The sequence below is a fragment of the Struthio camelus genome, chromosome 7, assembly GCF_040807025.1.
Source record: "Struthio camelus isolate bStrCam1 chromosome 7, bStrCam1.hap1, whole genome shotgun sequence".
Lineage (NCBI taxonomy): Eukaryota > Metazoa > Chordata > Aves > Struthioniformes > Struthionidae > Struthio > Struthio camelus.
Window position 1 is genome coordinate 41,957,751 of NC_090948.1, and position 19,111 is coordinate 41,976,861.

Consider the following 19,111-nt stretch of genomic DNA (forward strand, 5'->3'; position numbering starts at 1 on the left):
TTCGTGAATGTCCCTGTCTCAAAAACAAATGCACATTGTACCTTTTCATAATATTTGCTGTAAAAGAAGAGGAAAAAGTCTTGCCTTTTGTGATGTTAAGTAAAGCTATTATTTGTTGACGACGGTGTGATTGAAACATTGAAGTGTACTGGCCTCCTTATTGAGAAGCCCGTAGAGGTGTACCTGAAGAGTTAGCGGTCTGTTGTTCGTGTAACTGTTTGTCTGGTGGGGTCCTGTGGTAAGAGAGTGCCAATGCAGCTTTTTCGGTTGCGTTTCAGATGTTAATGGGAACAAATGAACGTGGCAGCAGAAACTCAGCTAATTAGTATCCTTCTCAGTCTGTAAAGATTGCCTTACACCACTTTGACTTCTTTCTTGGCTTCTGCTACGGAAGGTTTGGAATAATGAAGATATACACACCTGTTGCTAGATAAGTTGAATCAAGGGGGCTCTGCTTTCCAGTTAATATCAACTGGACTTAGCTAGCCAGGAGTATTGTTTGTTTCCTGGGGGAGAGGTGCAGAGATGCCCTCGCTTGAGCAATATGCAACGAGCCTCCTTGGCACGAACTCGAGAAGCAGTTGACTTCTGTCCGCTCAGGAGTGTGTAAAATTAGCCAAAACAGAATGTTTAATATCTTTGAGGCAGTGTGCGTAGAAATGTCATAATGCTATAGTCGAGGAAAAAATTGAAGGGAAATTACTTTAAACTGTGTCGTGGAACTGGTTCCTCAGCAAATGTCACCACATAATGAGTCAATGCGTATAAAAATTAGTTTGAAATGTATTTCTCAAAGCTAAGAAAAAAACCATGTTCCATGCTTAAGTCACTGCAAAAAAGTACTTCAGGGTGCCTTGGACCAGGGGGGTTGCTTTAATTTTTGATCCAAAAATTCATTAATGAATGTATAAGAGAGAGAATCTTCTAGCAATTACAACCAGGGATAGTGTTGTGATTTTAACAGTGCAACAACCTCGCATGCAAAACATGAGGAATTAATTGCTCTAGGGATTATGATCCATTTCTTTACATCTAGTACGCAGATGATCTGTTTTCAAGGTTCTGTCTGGGCTTTTGTCAGTCTCATGCGTGCACTGCTGCGATCTGCCCCAGTGGCTCACGCTTTCCCTCTTTCAGAGGTTCTTACTTGTCCTCCTGAGCCTCAAATCTCTCCCTGGCCACAGCAATTGACGATGTTAGGAAGTAGCCTTGACGGTTTTATCAAGGACTATTTTGAAAATGTGTAGGCTCTTTACTTCCGACTTCCTTACTTTCCTGTCGGCAGGCTTTTCCACAACCTCCTGTGTTCATTTGGCTCAATCCCATTGATTAATTTCTCGCCTCAGTTTACTCATGGCTAGCTAGTAGTGCCTGCATAATCTTTTAGTTTACAGGAAGTCTTTCTTCCGCCGCTAGTGCTTCTAGTCTTCAGCCACGGAAGCATTTAGAGAGCAATAATTCCCCCTTTTGGGTTTTACTTAATAAATGATATAAATTTCTTTAGTCTTCCCTTACCAAACAGATTCCCTTGTGATTCCTGTAAACCCTGTTTCAGCTGAGATTCGTCTCTTGAATGGGGCTGATGGGCTTTGTAGCGGGTGAAATAATCCCGCGGCGACAGCAGTCTCTTGGGCGCGTTGGCGGCTGGCAGTTGCGCTGTAGTCTAACGCAGCTCGCGCTTTTTCTATGGTCGTTTGTACCTGAGGAGCAAATGGCAAAGAGCTTCCGAAGCAGGTGGTTTTGTCAGTCGATGGTGCCTAAGTGGCGTGCAGAAGGATTTTGAATTTGTCCTGTTTGGTTCTTGGTTTTGGTTCCTGCCAGCAATAAACTTGTTCCGCGTTTCTTGTTCCAACGTTTGGATTAGACGAAATGTTGAGTGACGTGTTACTATTCGTTTGTAGGGAACTCTGCCACCCTTCAGGACAATATACCAATTTCAACTGGATGTGCTTGTCACTTCCCTTTAAGCCACTCTGTTCAGGTACTACTTGTGCTTCCCCTGCTAATCGATCTTTTGCAACTTAATAATTTCTTGTGGGGCACATGTAAAATCTGTTAATGAAATGCAGCTACTTTACGTGTACTGCGGTCCCCTTGCCGTAAATAAATAATAGTTCTCTTGTTGAAGAGGTGCATTAAGTCACGTTGCAGTCTCAATGTGCTGTTGATAAACCCATGCAGTGTTCTCCTCTATCAGTTCCTTGTCTGCGTTATTCTTCTCCTCAATCATACGGTACGGCAGGACAAATATAAGACTGTGGGTGGATGGATAATGCATTTTAAAAAAAAGGGGGAAGGGAGGCAAACAAAACCCACAACTGTTTTCTCTTCCAGTTTGGCGGCTTCTGGCTTGCTCTTTTCCAAGCAGCATGAATGTCATAAAGATTTTCCTCGCTAATGTTTTAGCTTAAAAAAGTAGAAATGTCAGTTACAGCCATGCAATATGTGAAATTAGGTCAGCTACAATTTCTGTTATTTCTTCAGTGCTACTCCAATAAATTCAAAAGCAAATTCTCAAGGTTTTTAAAAAAAAAAAAAAGGAGGAAGGTTGAACACCATGACTTTTTAAAGTTTCAGTGTGCGTGTGTCTAGAAGGAACGTTTTTAGCAGCAATGTTTTGGGTTAATAGAGAAGACTGCTGAATGTAAAGACTGCACGCTTTCGTGCCATGCCAACCTGATCCAGCAAAAATGGGCGTTTGACAGTTAGCTCATTAACAGTCTTTCAGGACTCGAAGACTTGCTGGATGTAGCTGTGAACTGGAGGGTCTTTTACTCTTGAAAAGTGAAAGAAAGACAAAAATAATTCTGAACACTGTTTAAAAAAACGAAAGAAAACCCAACCCACAACAACAGCAACAAAAGCTCCCTCAGGATCCACCAACAAAATTTTTAATTGCAATTATTAATTGGGTCTTCAGAAATGGTTAATGGCGGCGTTTGTGAAGTGGCAGTGATCCACTAACGTGATGGTATCGCTGAAGTATTTTTGAAGACAGTGTTTCGGTGGGGGAGAAGGCGGGCTCTCCTGGAGCTGACCTTTTCCTTTTAGTTTCCAAATGAATAAAAGGTTCTTGAGAAGCCCCTTACGTTTCACTTGAACTTCTACGTGTGCGGGAATGTAGTGACAGAAGTCTTGAACTGACATACTTGGGGATAAGACTGTCTCAGTCCCTGTATTATTTGTGGTAGGGGTCCAAATTTAGACTGTTTCGGGGAGTTCTTGAGAAAAGCTGGACATACAAAGGCTGTGCGTTCCCCTCTCATCTGCGTTCCTGAATCCTAGCTGACCCAGGCAATTTTAACACCACCCTGTTACCTACCAGCAAAAAATGTTAACGTTTGCGTTGCAATTGCTTTTGGTATGCAACCAAGGTTTATGTTTTAATATTTGCTAAAGTAGGAATTACCTGATTCTATTTTTAACAGTATTTTGCAGAGATATGGGTGAACTTGGACTAGACACCAAAACTGTATGAGGCTATCTTCTAGTCAGCTTCTAGTTTCAGACTTTTTTTTGAAGTCTCTACTACTGAGAGAAAACTGGATCTGTCCGGGTGGCTAGTTTAAGGGCAGACTGAAACTAAAGGCAGGCCTCGCTTGCCTCAGCGTTAAGGTTCTTGCTCCTTGTATCAAGAGCACAGAAACCCTGATAGGATCCTTCAGTTAGAATTAAGAAAAAGTCCCTCGAGATCAGCCTGCTTCTCAGTAAGTCGGTCCATGCAATCCAGCTGAAAGCAAGTGATATCTGCCACCAGCAGAGATGCTGCAGCACTTGCCAGAGTACAGGGTGGCTTTTCTCAAGGACGTGGAGACCTTGTTGAAAGGTGAAGCTCATGGAATAAGCAACTTTGCTGCTCTTTCGCTCAGACTCTTAATGTTGTCAGAAACGTAACCAGAGTTGCAGGGAGGAGGTTTCCACAAATATGTACGTATTTCTGGTTTTTAGCATGAGCGGTAGGAATTCAGGTTTTCCCAGTAAGATCACAAATTATCTTTTCAGAAACTTGGATGGATTCACGCACTCCTTCATAGGATCGCATGTATTAGCCTGGATGAACAAACGAAACGGCACATAGCAACTGAACATCTTTGAGGAACGCTTTCAGAGGCAAGCTGTGTCAGGAAGGCAAGCGATTGATTTATTTGAGCGGTGAATTTCCAAAGGCTCCCAAGGGAGTCGAGTGCTTAGGAGCTATGACTGAGCCAAATCTAGCTATGCACTTCTTTTTCCATTTAGGGGAAGGGGGGAAAAAAAACCTGTAGAAATCTCTAAAATCTTACGTTGCTCCATGGCTTATTGGGGCTCAAAGGGAGGTATCGCAGGGATAAACAGTAGGTGTCTGAGACTGCGATGCAAGACAGCCGATCGCTCTGACTCCAGGCTGCGGTTTCACTTTGCACTTAGTCGCTCAGAGTCCTGGCCGGGTGCCCGAAGGGGTGGTCCTGCTCCTCCAGCTCCTTGCTCTGCATTCCTGTCTTCCTCATGCATGTCAAAAATACCCCTTAAGCCGCTGGAGCTCTTTGGGTTTATTTTTCATTGGCTCAGCAAGCTGAGCGAACTTGCCCTGTAGCTGCCCAATGGCCAGCTCTGAAGCAAGTGCTACTAGGTCTGGAAGGCCTTAGCAGCAGCTTCAGGGTTAGGCCTAATTTAAAACTGGCTCTCCCTTTCTTCCTGCCTTGCAAAATCTGAGTTAGAGCGTGTGAATAAGCACCTCTCTTGGCAGCGTATGCACTTACAAAGCGTTGAACTAATTGAGATAAAGTCCGCTTGTAGTTAGCGCTGACATCTGAAATGCAACAAAACTTGTTGTAATGAGAAGATTTTCCTGTCCAGAGATGTATTTCGTATAAGGGCTAAGTAGACTATTTAATCAGAGTATAAAGAATGGCAGTTTAGATAGTCATTATTGCCCTGAATGGGAGACTACGTTTTATTCACTCTTCCACCAGGATTGCACAGCCATAAGCACCTTCAGCTGTTTCTCTGTTGTATGGGCCCCCCTTTTATTACTTACTGTCTTGAATTCTTTTGTTGATTACTTAGTACGTACGGCTTCACATGGAAGCAGGCTTTCTGTAGGAGTTCAGGTTTTTCAGCCCTGCCAGAAGGCTACAACTTTGCTCGTGCCCGAGTTCGGGCCCCCGGTTGGTGGTTTCTCTGGCGCAGAGCGGGCAGCGCTCTGACCGCAAAGAACGATCTTTCGCGGCTCGTTGTTTCAAAGTGATCACTTTCAGATTAGGGGACCTAATCTGTTCATCTGTTGCCTTTCATTAAACTTATACAGTGTTTTCCCCATGACTACAGCTAGTGTAAACTCAGTAAGTTCCCAAGGATTTATATCGGATGCTTGGGGGGGAAAAAGGGCTGCAATTTTGAACTTTTGATAAAAACAACCAACCAGCCCCCCTCCCCTCCAACATTGCTGCAGTTTCGGAAGAGACTACAGTTTCCAGCTGTGTATGCTGTAGTGTCAAGTGCAAGGGAAAAAATGAAACAACCTCTTAGGCCTTTCCACTAGGTAGGGCTGTGGCATTAGTATACTATTTAATAAGAACTTAATAAAAACAAAGCACACAGAACAGACCCCAAAAGATTGTTGCAGATTATTGCTGAAGACTTTTGTCCTTACGCCACAGTAGTGATCACTGAAATTCCGTTTTTCCAGGCAAATAGGCTTGCTCTGAAGTGCTGTAGGAAGTCACTGTTGAAAGAGGAGAAAGTCTTTATTGGTGACAGAAGGAAAAACTATTGGGAAAACTGGCAAAAGCAATAGGTAGATTTTAAAAAGAAAAAGTATCTGAATGTCTTGCTCAGTTTGTTTTTTAAAAAAAAAAAAAAAAAGCATCCTTTCCTACAGCATTTATTAGACAGTGTATTGAGGCATGGCAAGCCTTGCATGGGTACTAGGATGAATGAATACCTTTTATTTGTAGGCTATGATGAGCAGAAATCAAATACTTAAATAGCTGCAAATTGTTGTGATGCACCTAGTTAAACCTGATTGCAAAGTGATGGGCTGGAGAGTTGGAGAGGGAAACAGGAGAGAAATTGTGTTCTAGCATTTGATTTATAGATGAATGAGAGCGACTTCTCTGCAATTGGAGGCTACACAGGCCTAATCCACGTTATCCTCGGCAACTTATTTTCTTAGAAAGATGACTGTTGAGGGAAGAGTACTCAAAGTGGGTATTACCACAAAGCCGTTTCAGTTTCCTTTTCCAAATAAAACGGCAGTGAAGGTTATCACTTCTCATTTTAGAAACAGCTGAATATGGTTTCTATTTGAGGTATTACAAACTGTTAAGCTTTTTATCCCTGCAGAAGAGTCTTATTTGCATTGTGCTTTGCTTGATCCTGTAGCGTAGTACCACAGTTTTAGTTACTGGCCTTTTTCAGCTTATTTTGCCTACAATATTAGGTATTCATTGGTCTTTTAAGTCGGGTCTTACGATCTTCATGGAAAAACGGAATATCCCTGAAATCATTATTTCTCCTTTCAGCTGTTAGAATGAGCTGTATTTGTGTTTAATTTTATACTGACGAGAAGGGTCTTTTGTTAGTAGCGTCATCTCGTTTTTGCAAGTCCTTGGTTTTAGCAGCTGCTACATGTCGTTCAGTTAATGCCAAATGGTTCCCTGATCTCTAGGTTCTGTTGATGGGGCAGGAGTTAATTCTGTGGCTGCTGTGCAACACTTCCATCCACTTTCTTGCATGCCTGATTTCTAAACAGTGGTTTACACAGCTGCCTTAAAGTTTTAGAAGAATTTCTGAAGAGTATCGGGGAAAGAGCGGAGTATTTTTCCTCCTTGGATTATAGCTGATGAGGAGAGATGATAGAGGACTTGGTGCTCTTTGTTATGAGCGTGTAACGACTATATTGTTCTCTACCACCTCCTTTCACAGAAGTGAATGTGTTTTACTCATCTTTATGATAAACTCTTCACTCATCAGAATTTTCTTTCTTCACCAACTGTGACTGGGCTTCTGCCACGTGAATTAGTAAAATACTTAATGAGACTTTGTGATAACGGCTAGTATTTTGATATAAAGTTGCAGATGACGACGCGTTCATTTCAAAACTCTCGGTAACTGATTTCTCCGCTTGTGCGTTTCCTTGGCGGTAGTAAGGATGCCGAACGGGATGTGTGCAGGCAGTGCCTAAATTGGGGTGCTCCAGGTGAATTGTAACGTGCAGTGTCGGTTCTGGGAGCAGCGTCGCACGCCAGCCCCTGGGTGCGATGCCAGTTGGTCCGTGTCCCCCCACCGCCGGCCCTCGGTGCGGAGCAGCGCTCCCCTCTAAAACGCACTTTGTCCCACTTTGAAGGTGGCAAGAATAGTTCTTGTTTGCTTAGACAACTATCTTCAAATTTGGAACGAGATTTGCACCACTACTACCCGTGTTTCTGTGGTATCCTGTTTACACGGTTAAAAATCTTGAGAAGGGGAAAGCCAGTCTCTTCAAGTTTCAGTGCTGTGATTTGCTCCTAACGTCTTTTCCAAATCATTTTCAGAGCTGCTAAATGGCTTTTTGAGCCAGAAACGTGTAGTCCGTTTTGTTTAGCGTCTAAAGCTTCACATGCCCAAGTGAAACTTCTGGTGTGTGTCTCTCTTCATTGCTGTCTCTTTTTTTCCTTCCAAATTTGCGTTTAGTGGTTTTTATTGCACAATTCATTGTGGGGGAGTGGGGAGGGAATTGGGACGGCTCTTTGGTCACTTTCTGGCAATTTATGCTTTTTATAAGATAATGATTTAAATTTAAAGATGTTAGAAGCAAATTATCACTGTGGAGTCAGAATTTCTGGTAAGAGGCTTTAAATAGAAATTAGGTTGTCACAGCCAGCGTTTTTCCTCCTTTGCTTGGCAAAGTTACAGGAATTGTTGGTGTTACAGCTTTTGCAAAGCTATATTATGGCCTCATGCAGGGATCATCTGGTGTGGTAAGGGTGGTTTTGTATATGGGAGAAGAGAAGGTTTCAAGTTTTTTACATGTGTAGGTACTTTGAGTTATCTTTTCCACCTTTTTCTCTTCCCTGTGCAAAAAAAAAAAAAAAGTATTTGTACATCATCTATAGCTGAAAACAGTGTAATTATGGTATTTTATAACAGATGCAGCTATGGCAAATTTTAATAACCTTAATTTTTTTTCAGAAGTAGACATAACTGAGTCAAGGATGGGTTATTTCTTGGTCCCTAATGGTCTCTGATAGACAAAGGTTTTGGTTACAGATTCATCCTCACTGAAATGCCGCGTACTACAAGGTTGAAGTGCCGCAGATAAGTTTCTTAAGGGAGGCTGGCACAGTATGTTTGTCCTAGTAGGAAATCTATTCCACGCTCAATTAAATTGGACATCCGTGATCCTGCTAAGCACTATGGCACAGCGTGCTCAGAAAATACTTTTCCTTTGTTACGGATAGGCTTAGCAAATCTCAACTTGGAGTTTTGTATTTTGTAAGGAACTGACTCCTCTTTCCTGAATAACAACATAGTATCTTCTGCAAAAATCAAATGGCTTCTGTCCGTGAATGTGATCTTGGGAATAGCAGGAGAGTTTCTCCACTCAAAAATGCGCTGGAATAATTGCTGGGTGAGCAAATAACGAAGGACAAACAAGAGGGAGTTCACCAAGGAGATCTTGAAATGTCAGGATGTGCAGCTGTCTTCACCCAGCTGTGGTGGTTTACTTTCTGGGCTGCATTAGCCATAGATTGCTACTATAAAGTAAAAAAGGGCTCGAATATCTGATTTGCTTTCTGGTAATGTTAAGTTGTGCACTGTTGCGTTAACCTGAATCCCAAGATATTTCTTGCTTGGAAGGGGAGGCGGGGAATAGCTGAATGATTCTGAAGTGGGGATTGCCAGTAGTCCAGAAGAAAACCAGAAACGTTCCGTCGCGGAGATCACGAGGGGATTGAGGACCCTTCAGCCGCAGAGAGAGCGGCTTTTGTTTTGATCCTTTTGTTTTGATCCGCTGTGACGGCTCTTGCCTGTGTATTTGGTAGCATCTCCAAGGTGCGCTGATGGGGTCCATTTTTCAAATCTCAAGTGCCCATCCTGCAGGAAAGCAATATTAGTTTTCATTTAATGAGCTTTAGCACGCAAGCAATTAAGAAGGCGTAATTGAATGAAGCTAATCAGGAAGGCGCAGAAGCAAGCCTCGGGGATCCTGCTGAAGGCAGTTGCTCCTCCTTTCTGCGTTTTTATCTGTTTGTTTAGTTACGCCGGTGGGTAGAGTGGCACGGGCTAGTGATTTTACAGCTCCAGGGGCTTAGTGTTTTTGTTTGGTTTGTTTTTTTTAAGACTTGGCTTTATTCCTCTAAAGAGGTACCGATTAACAGGTGAGCAGGGTCTCTGCTTGGCTAATGACATTGGAGACGCTCAAAGAAACGCGATAGAGACGACTGTATTTTAAACGTCTCTGAATCACTTGATGTACGTGGCACCAGTAAAGGCAGATGTCTACAGGCTGCTCATCACAGAATTAAATATAATCATTGAACTCTGCGCAGAACCTGTTGCTGTCCGATAATTAAAATCGTTGCAAACATACTGGGTAGGAAAGATGAACTGAGCGAATGCACGTGGATAAGCAGCTTATTCCTGAATGTCTAAAAATAGATTCATAATGAGTCAGATTCTTCTCTGTTTTAAAATAAAAAAGTAAATTTTACATTCAAAGAATATAAGCATAATACCATGCATAAATGATAATAAAGTGCATACCTGTGTGTTGCTTGCAGTCCGTGTGGGTAGAACCTTTATATAATTAAGTAATAGAGACAGGAGGAGAAAATGCCTTATTTGCTTATTTTTCACTGTAATCAATGGCTAGGGATTATTTTCAATCATGCATCTGTCTAATGCGAAATTAATAAACCTCTCCATTACAGTCAGCCTGGGTATGGAGTAGTAGCGGAGTACCTCTGTGCCAGGTGTAGTCGTTTATCAGTGACTGCTGGATAAAATCCAAAAAACTGAATTGCATGGGATGGGGAGGGAAATGGTGTTTGGGACTGCTGAATGGGAACGATCCAAATTTCAGTACCAAACCTGCAGAAACATCTGCAATTGTATTCTCATCTGCAGGATTATTTTCAGTGCTATCTAGTTAGTTGGGTGGTAACCTCACAGGAAGAGTGTGGAACCGTCTTACGTTTCCAGCTGGAGAGATGAAGACCAGCTTGGAGACATCGCTCCTGCCTGCTAGTCTGTGGCCTTGCTGTAGCCTGTGTATTCAAATGATTCTTCTTCTTTTAACATAAAGGAAACCATCTCTTCTTCCTTGCCCTTCTCTGGTGATGTAAATCTTCCCAAATATGCAGTCAGACTGGAATGGCTTAACAAGGGCGTATTCTAATAATAGTTGTCCTGGTAGTCAGAAGCTGCCCTATATAATGTGTGTGTGTGGGGGGGGGGGGTGTATTTATTTGGAGGGGAAAGAGGAGTAACTGAGGAGCAGAGGCCGATGTTCCTTTGGAGCTTCGAGTTTATCGCAGAAGCAGAAACGCTGAGAAGAGCTTTATCTGTACAAGAATGTAAGCTCAATCTTAGTTTCCATGCAGCTATCCAAAATCCTTGATTCGTTCCTTTTTTTTTTCTTTTTTGAAACTTTGATAGTCTTTGAAATAAGTTTGAACTCCTCTTTTACATTCAGTTAATGTACCTGCACTCGTCATTAGCACCAGTAATGGCTGTCACTTGTTCACTTTTTGTGACATTTCTTTGATGTTTGGCGTCTTGGAAAGCACAAGGTTACCAGCGTTGCGTTTGCTTTGCGCGGTTTGTGCGCCCCCCCCGCCCAGGCCCTGGTGAAAGTTAGCGATTTTTATCAGCATAATGGGTATGCCCTATAAAGTGCTTGTTTTGCACATATGTATTTTTAAAAGTAGATGAAAACTCCAAACCTTCAAAACATTTGTTGCTGTGCCATGCAGCAAGTGCTACGAGCTGTCTTTTCCAATGTAGCGGAAATGTTGATTTTACGTTCTTGTGTTTTAACCATTGTTTGATGGCAAAAGTTTCAGACAGGAGATGCAGCATGCTTTGCCTGCAGTATTAGCAATGACTAAAAATCAGTTTTTCTTTTTTTAAATTAAAAAAGCCACTTCTCTGAAGTGGTTGAGTTTCTGGCGAAACGCTTTGCGCGCAGAGCTTGGAGAGCCCCTGCGCTGGCATCGGCTGCTTTGCACCGCGTTACCGCGGGATTTTGGGGGTGGTTGCTGGTCTCTGGGAATGCTGCCTAGGTGGATGGGACTGCCTGCCCACCCTCTGCTGGACGGTACTGGCCCTCCAGCCACGAGGGGAGGGTTCAGTATGGGGGAGCCCTTACTCCTGCTCTCGCTTTTTGTGACTGTTTTGAATTGCAAGATCTGTCCTATAGATGATTAGAGTCTAAGCTTCCTAAATGAAAAGAAAAGGAAAACTAGCAGAAGGGGCAGGCGATGCTGCAGGAAGCAGTCTTTTGGCTGTTGGATTGTAGCTTGTTTATTAAATGGATGTCTTGGAAAAGAGGCTTAATTTATAAATTATTACTCATCATAAAATCATGTTTTCTAAAATATTTATCAATTTTAGCAGTATAGCAGTTAAATGAAAATTCATGGAAATACATGGTAATAAGTGGGAAATTAAGCTGTGGATCGGTTTTGATCAATTTGATGGATTAAAAAAATGGTGATGAACTTATGCTCAATGCTTAAAGCAAATATGCCAGAAACCTTCAAAGGAGCAAATAACTTAGCCCAGAGGCTTTGTATCTCTTCTTCCCCCCCCCCCCCCTTTTTTTCTTCAGGCACATTGTTTTGAGATGTGAAGTATTTTCTGAATTTACCTGGAAACGTACAAAGAATAAACTGCAGCACCAGAAAGACGAAGCACAACTTTTGTAAGACAAAGTCTGGTTACCGCTGTAGGCGCAGATGGGGAGAATTTTAATTACAAAATAAGATTGCATCATGTTTTGCTTAGCCAAAACAGTATCTAAGGTCTGCATCTGAAAGAAAGCAAAACAAATAACGCTTGCTAGCTAGTCGATGTCTAAGCCCTTATTGCCTTTATGATGAACTCAGGTTGAGGCTATTTAGACACAGGCTTTGACGGTGATGGGCAGAAAGCAGCTCATACTTCAATAACTGGAATTCATTGGACCATGAATTATTAAACGGCGACCTCAAAGGATGACACTTTCTGTGAAATCTTATTACTTTGCGTTTTTCATAGATTAGGCACGCGCTGTGGCTGTGGCTGCCAGGTGACCTATAAGCGTTGCCCGGTGTCTTGGGGGCTGTGTTTTATATTGCACCATTGGAGCTGCTCTTGCTCGCAGCTCTGCACCCTTTCACCAAGCCGCCAGGGCAGTGTTTCCCAGAGCCTCGGGTGCTAATAAATCCAAGTGTTTAGAATTTCTCTGCATCCTTCGGGCAACGTAAGTTAACTTTATGGAGCTGCAGGAACTTGATTATAAGTTCATTACATGCCACTTTTTTTTTTTAATTGCACTGTTGCAGAGCAGCTTGGGAATGTGCTTGACAAGAGTTCTTGTCCCTTTGTTGGCTTTTTTGGCAGTGATGTTGGAAAAAGGGTCTTCTACTCCAAACGTCCGCAAGTTTGTTCTTGTTTTCAAGGCCCAAACAGTGTCAGTCTAATTTCAAAAAAAAAGTTTTTGGTTATAGTTGAGTTAGGGTTCAACTAAGACACATTACCAGAGTCCGTATGTTACACGCGAGGCCTCCAGGTCAGTCCTCGAGCATGCAAAAGCTGTTTTGTAGTGGCTGCTCCGACGTGCGCTCGGCAGCCCAGCAGCGTCCGGCGACTCTGGGAAGCGGCGACCCGCCCTCCCAGAGGAGGGTTGCGTTTGCTGCGATTTAGTGGAGAAGCAAGCAGAAAACGCGCATCATGCTCTCTCCGTTTTAAATGCAGTTATAGGAGTCTATGCTCACTGGGTAATTTTAGCAGGACTGAGTTCTCAAGGGACTGAAGGAGTAGCATGCCTTCCCAGGTAAGGAGCCACCTCGCTTTCCCTTCGTCCCTGTGAAGGGCACAGCAGGGTTTTGCTTCCCTCTGCAACAAAGCAACTTCCTCCCCTTCTGTCACTGCTGCTTGATGTCTTGATTAAATTACAGGAGGACGTTGATGGGCACTGGCTTCATTATGGATGTCACGAGAAAGATATTTATAGGCACAATATGTAAATGTTCGTGAAATTGCTAGTTAATTACCTGAAACGCAAACAATCCTTGAACCGACAGGCGAGTTTGTGCCGCCTGCTTTTGGGGACGATGAGCCCTGGCTACTCGCTGTGGGCTTTACGCTGCTGGTACGCAAGTGGAGGTTTCTTGAACTGTGTAAATACTTACAGCAGCTCGTGCTTCAGGGTGAGAGAGGTGGCTTAAATTAAGAGGAGCAAGATAACTTGGTTTTTACACTACATGAGCCTCCGCTAACTTGGCTTTTGTTTCTGCTTAATAGGACCTAAATGTTGCTAGTGTTTAGAATTGGGGAAAAGAAACTTTTTTTTTTTGGCTTAAAGGCTTAAAATTGTATTGCTGTTAAACTTCACTCGTTTTGGATTTCTGTCAGATTTTATAAAAGGTTACTTTTTAACAAAAACAACTGAAAACATAACGTCTCCGCAGTTGTTTTTTGTAATAAGAGTGCAATTCAATAGTGTTCACATACAGGCAAGTACTATTCTAAAATTTTACATCCACTTTAAAAATGAAAATATTCCTGTGTGCAGCAAAACTAATATTTTCATAAATTTCATTTGAAACTTCCTACTAACACTGCTATTTATTATCCCATCTAATCCCAGTTAGTTCTGTGGAAGATGGACTTAACGGTTTCCTTGTCTGTTTTGTGCAAAAAGCCGAGAATTTTTTAGGGAGCGTAAGAAACCAGATAAGTAAATGTCATTTCCGTGACTATGAGTCTGGTATTGAGCCTGAAGTCTACAAAGCCACGAATTTTACCACTGGGGAAATGGAAAGGCTGCCTATTCGCAGTTCATCTGTAAGCAGTTTAACTGTCCCCTCTCCTGCGTTTCAGTTAATAAATGTTAATACTGTTTTATTTGCATCCAAAGAAGAATCAACAGTAATGTTGTAAGTATTTCCATCTGCTTTTTCTGAGTTCCTTGTACTTACCTATAAATGTCTGTCTGTATACAGTTAAAATTGCTGAGAGTTTAATATTTGCTTATTGTGTCTAGATTCAGTTTATTTCCAAATGGTGAATACTTTTCCACCCTATTGAATGAGACTTTTTTTTGTCTTAAACACGTTGCACCAGTAATAGGGAAAGTGGAATTTTAAAAATACTGCAAACACTATGAAATTTTAATGCTTAGTGCATAGCTGTTGTTAAAAATCAGCTACAGTCAACTTCAAAAATGCATGCACTTCTGAAGATATTACAACCATTCTTGAATCATGCAGTGTATTTTAATGGTCTTAAAAATTACTTTCGGTAATAGCGGTTTCAGGTGCTGCTTGGCATAGTGTCATATTTTTTATGTGTTTTACAGTGTTTTCAGGCACAAGTATGATTTTAAAAAGGCAGTCAACTCCAAAACTGCTGGTAGAATGGGAAGTTGTTTCAATCTAGAAGAATATTACCTGAAAGACAGATGGCACTGCCTTTTTCTAAAGCAGTAAAAGTAAAGCAGCATTACAGAGCGCTTGCAGAGGAATTTTCACATGCCAAACCCTTGATAGATATTGTATCTGTCCGGAGAAGTTAAAGGAGAAATAAAGCTTCAAAGTAAATCTATTGTTCAGGTTGCATATTCTGTATGAGCTTATGTTTTCTGAGACTCTGTGAACAAGAGTTTATACCAATATTCTTATTTAGTTTGTGTCCTTTTAGTACTTGATTGTCCACCAGCCTCGCCTTTTCTTAGTTGGAAACAAAACCAAACCCAAACTAGCGAGAGTTGTTTTGTTGCGATTAAGTCGTCATCCTTTGCATGAATCCTTGAATCTCTGAGCTGTGAGTTATAGAGCAGTGCCTGACTGAGCAGTAAACTTGCAGGCTGAATCGAAGCACAGCAACCCAGCTTAGTTTTCAAAGTATCGCAAGTGTATTTGAATCGTGCTCAAGTTCACTGTCGCTCCTTTCCAGAATTAGTGATGTCTATCAGGAAGAGCTGAAAATAGCCTGTGAAAGCCCTTTTTATACTATTTTGAATACAGAGCAATTGTAGTACAAGTCGGCTAACGTAAAGGTTATGCCAAGCTTATCCTAAATTGCACAGCTGTAGTTCTGAATTCGCTAGCACAGGAAACAAGACGAGACATTCTTCCCTTAAATTGGGTTGCTTAGTTACTCAGATAGCTTAAATGTATGGTTCTATGTAGCTCTCTCTTAGGAGCCCTGTTCCGTAAATGAACGTGCTTAGAGACGCTCTTTCATGGGATGTCTCTCTGAATGCTCTTTGAATAAACTGTGGAAGTAAAACACGTGGAGGTAAGTATATAACCTTTCAAAGGGATATCAAGGGAAGTAATTTTAATACTGCTTTTGCTTTTTAAATATCACCTTTTTTGGATTCAGAGCACAGCCACTGAAATGGGTGTCAGAAGCCTGAAATCGCTTAAAATTAACTTTGGATGTGTGCTGTACAGGTCAGGGATAAAATGGCGTATTTGAAGTCGTAGCTGAAGTGTAGAGGGTTAACAGGGAATGGCTGGTTGCCGTTTCTTCCTGTGCAAGGTGGTGCCACGTGAACTAGCAGTGGCCAGGTTCAAAACAAGCTTACTCCAAGATGAAATGGATGCTAAACGTTTGCATGCGTTAAGAACGGATTTGGACAAATTAACTCGGAGTGGGGTGGGGAAAAATCAAGAGTTAATGCTGTATGCTTGAAGTACTGCCTGTAGGCTGCGCTTGAAGATGTGTTTGAGTTTTTGCCGGTGCAAGAATTTGGCTCTTCAATACGTCACTCTTGTCAGGCCTGAATCCAGTCCTTTGAGTTGCAGCTTTAAAGGAAAGCTCCTATATTAGCATCACCTTTCAAGGGTTTTCAGCTCGGATTAGATGTGCGTGCTAATGCTGAATAATTATTAGTATTTATTTTAACGTTCTGAACTTCATTAGGACAATAAAAGTTGCTGAAATAGTAATTGTAAAGAGCAATTTCCGGCCTGGGACAGGAGTCCTAGGTACCTAATGGATTGATGCTGAAGGGTAACATAGCCTGGTACAATTACTGATAACCTTTAGGGTATATTCTTTGTTAGAGTGACGAGGCTGAGGAATAAAAACATAACTTTGTATTCTATTACCAAAAAAAAGTAGCTACTGAGTAGAATTTTATGGAATAAAGTCTTTCAAACTAGGCTGCATATCTGTTACGGACTGAGTCAGTTTTTTGAGATTAGCACTTGTCATATTCTGTATGACCATCTATAAACAAAAGATTAATTCCATCTACTTATAACTGAATATTTCAAAACAACCCTGAATCTAGGGTAAAATGTAAAATAACATAGTGCGGAGTAATAATGGGGTATTTCTGAAGCAGCTGGAAAGGAAAGAAAAGCTGTATTTTCTCTCTTTCATTTATGCAGAGCGTTTTCTGCCTTTCTTAGTGTTGCTTTTTTAATTTAGTGTGATTTGACTTCCGTGGCTGCTCCATTATGCCCAGGAGTTCCAAGGTCAACTTTTTTTCATTAAGAGAACAAATAAGTATAGAACAAATAGACTGTGCTGCAGTATGGTCTTTCTGCGCGCTTCCAACAGAGTCCTTCAGTTGGTTGAGACAATACGGAGGATGTCCTTGGGCGCGGTTTTTCTGAAGCAGGGCTGCCATTTGAGGGGCTGTGGACCTGATGGATAGAAACTCCTCTATTTTAGCAATTTCCACGGTCCTATTAATGTCAATGTTTGGCTAGGTGAATGTGAATATTCTGCTAATAATCAACAGTGTCAAATTAGGAGAAATTAAAACACACAGTAGATTTATATAGATGCTCTCAAACAAATAAAACACCATACTATTAAAAAGGAAGGGAGGGCATGCAAAAAAAAAAAAAAAAGGAAAAGAAAAAACTATTTTAAAAATTTAAGACGTTTAAAACTAATGTGTCCCTTTTGATTTGGGATTTCGTGAATTCTAAACTAACCTGGTCCGTATATACTGAGGAACCTGAGGCTAAAGAAGGCCCCTCTGCCTCCGAGAAGAGGGGGTGACAAACATCCCAAAATGCAACCTGATGTTTGGCTAGTCCTGCCATGGTTGAAAGGATACCGAATGATACAATGTAAGCTTCCTATCTGTGCAATAAAACCGCATGTTTCTTCAGGAATTATTTACTGGTGCCGTGAGGCTAATCCATAGGCTAGATTGCTGCTGCACGTCCCGTTTACCTTCTTTCTTCCCCTGCTATAGAATAGTTACTGCTATGAGTCTGCTCTGCTTTTGACTGAAATTTCTTCAACAATGAGATACGTTTCAATGCTTCTCCCCTCACACCTGTAGCAAATCCTCTGCAAAGTGCTGAACTTCCCTATAAAATCTACCTTCCTTGAGGACTGCCGTCATCCAGATTTCAATACTGAGCGTTCATTTAAAAATACATATACGTATAGAGTACTGTTTTCATTATAATTCTGAATCTCCTGATTTGTTTGGTAGGACACCAATCGCGTGAGAAGGCTGCTTGCAAACAGACGAAGCATCAAAATTGCCAATAAGTCAGAGACTGGGGAGAAGTGAGCCCTGCTTAGTGTGAAATGTTCAGTGAGATGCAAGCTGAGGGCAAAACATAATCATAGAAGGAAAGGTGATGAAAAAGCCTTTTTCAATTTTCAAGAAGAATCCTAGTTGCCCTTTAGGTAAGGCATATGTTATTGCTAGAAGGAAAAGACGCCCCTCGTTTGGCTCTTGGGTAGGCAGTGTTCATAAGGCGTTTAAAAGTAGCTATCGGTGATCTGTGCTCCACTAACAAAAACTTTGTTGAAGGGTCATTCAGTTTGCAATTGTAAACTTCTACATGATGATAAATATCTCTTGGAGGGGGAAAAAAGAAGTTGCGCGTGTTGTGCTCCTGTTATATTTATAGCACACAGTGAAAAGAAGAGGAGAATAATCCCTACTTTGGGCAGATATGCGAACGCTGCTCATTTTCCCATGGATATGCTCCTAGCAATGCAAAACGTAATGAAATGAGAGCTGTACTTCTCAGATGGGCTGTTTGCTCTGTTCAAGGCTTTTTCTTTTTTTTTTTTTTTTGGGGGGGGGGGGGGGGAGCTTTAAGGCTATTACCAAAAATTATTCAGTTTTTATGTATCAGGCTATAGCATGCAGGAGTAAATAGGATGAGTCCTGAGGAGTTTTTCTTAATAAACAAAATTATTTCAATGATGTAGGACAGCAAACCAAGTTGATGCATGCAGCTGTGCAAGCACTACCACCGATATAAGCTGTATAGCTGTTGGTGGATGACAATACCGTGCTACAAACGTGTCCTTCAGAGGTTTGGCCTAAACAGAGATCTGGATTCATCCTTTGCTATTTTGATCTTTCTTCCCGGGCCTTGGCTGTGCTTCGATAGTTATAGCCTGTAACTAGCTGCTGGGCAGTTCCACTGAAGCTGGGGAGTGCTTAATGTTTCTTGCTGGCAGACGGCATTTACCTCTGCTTGCTGCTGCTTTCTTTACAGATGTCTGTCTCTGAGGATTGGGCGTCAAGTGTTTAGACCTCTAAGAAAATACAGTGATAACCTAGTGTCTCTCTTCCTATATAGAAACCGATTAAAACCTGTGTCGCTCTTGATAGATGAGGTGTAGCCACTCCAGGCACTCGAGCCTTGTAAGGATGATCCAGAAGAGTGGATGTCTTTAAAAGTGTGGGCTGTACTTTCACGTGCAGTTCTTTGCCCTGAAACGGGAAGAAGAATGTTTGTTGCTTGTCACGCTGCTTCAGAGCTATTTGGAGGCTCTTTGAAAAAAGTGCTTCTTGATTAACTTTTTTCTGTATGACTCGAAGAGATAATACTTGTCTTCTATTTAATGCAGACAGTCAAATTGTTCATCAAATGCAGTTATCGCAACTGGTATGGATGCCCTTTTTTGTTTTTTTTAAAGACTTCACCTATGAATCTGCTAG

At 41.7% G+C, this 19,111-nt stretch overlaps 1 protein-coding gene across 10 annotated transcripts in view; it reads left to right on the forward strand.

Moving 5' to 3' along the window:
* The window catches only part of PCDH15 (protocadherin related 15), a 1,072,490-nt gene that overhangs the window by 757,550 nt on the left and 295,829 nt on the right, over positions 1-19,111 (forward strand). The gene's annotated exons all lie outside the window — the stretch shown is intronic.